Source organism: Oncorhynchus clarkii, chromosome 25 (assembly GCF_045791955.1).
Source record: "Oncorhynchus clarkii lewisi isolate Uvic-CL-2024 chromosome 25, UVic_Ocla_1.0, whole genome shotgun sequence".
Taxonomy (NCBI): Eukaryota; Metazoa; Chordata; class Actinopteri; order Salmoniformes; family Salmonidae; genus Oncorhynchus; species Oncorhynchus clarkii.
Genome location: NC_092171.1, coordinates 5441007 through 5442484, shown reverse-complemented (window position 1 = coordinate 5442484; position 1478 = coordinate 5441007).

The window sequence follows — 1478 nt, the reverse complement described above, 5'->3', positions numbered from 1 at the left end:
CTGTAATCTGGAGCGGGATCGATTTGGAGGTGGCGGGTCCGTCATGGTCTGGGGCGGTGTTTCACTGCATCATCGGACTGAGCTTGTCATTGCAGGCAATCTCAACGCTGTGCGTTACAGGGAAGACATCCTCCTCCCTCATGTGGTACCCTTCCTGCAGGCTCATCCTGACATGACCCTCCAGCATGACATTGCCACCAGCCATACTGGTCATTTTGTGCATGATTTCCTGCAAGACAGGAATGTCAGTGTTCTGCCAATCGAAGAGCCCGGATCTCAATCCCATTGAGCACGTTTGGGACCTGTTTGATCGGAGGGTGAGGGCTAGGGCCATTCCCATTAAAAATTCTGGGAACTTGCAGGTGCCTTGGTGGAAGAGTGGGGTAACATATCTCACAGCAAGAACGGGCACATCTGGTGCAGTCCATGAGGTGGAGATGCACTGCAGTACTTAATGCAGCTGGTGGCCACACCAGATACTGACTGTTACTTTTGATTTTCACTCCCCCTTTGTTCAAGGACGCATTATTCCATTTCTGTTAATCACATGTCTGTGGAACTTGTCTCAGTTGTTGAATCGTGTTATGTTCATACAAATATTTATACATGTTAAGTTTGCTGAAAATAAACGCAGTTGACAGTGAAAGGATGTTTCTTTTTTTTCTTTTTTGCTGAGGAGTTTATGTAGCCTTTAGTTGATATTATGCCATTGTAATGAAATTCTCAATAGCGGGGGTTTGATGGGAACTTGGAGCGCTCAGCTCTCACATCATAGGTCTGTCTGTCTGCCGAAATGAATGGCAGACATTATGCTTGCACTAAATTATGTTGTGTTACTGACATACTTCAAATGCTAATAGCTTATATATTTAGTACAATAGTTACTGCCTTAATACTGTCATAATTGTTAAGCGATAATTTGTCTTGTGAGCCTTCTCCGAAATAGCTTTGAGCTTGCTGAATGGCTGTCTCAGAGAATAAGGGATGATATACTGTAGGAAATCTGGTGTCTGGTCTCTCTGATAACTACACCGTATCATGACATAAACAGCCCCCCAAAAAAACACAGCTGTGTAGCATCTGACAGCTTGAAGCTTGCCTTCACCGGATTACAAAAACATCTAAAATCCACACCAACTGTGTGTTTGCCACAGAAAACACGATGTACATAATCGTCACGCATAAAAGGAAGAGCTGTTGGTAACACTACTTCAAGCTAACCGGTATAATTGTATTTTTTTTTTATTACTTGTTATAAGCACGCATGAGCTTTTTATTTCTTATTACAAGGGTTACAATATGTTATGGCTTTTTATGAAGTATATTTTCAACTTGCTCACAATTGCTGTTATTTGGCCATTGAGATAATATTAAGACTTTTTATAAGGGGTCATACGTGCTTATGACAAGTCTTACAATTAATTATAACCGCATCATAATGCATTATACCTGTCAAGTCTAAAGTGTTACCGAGCTGT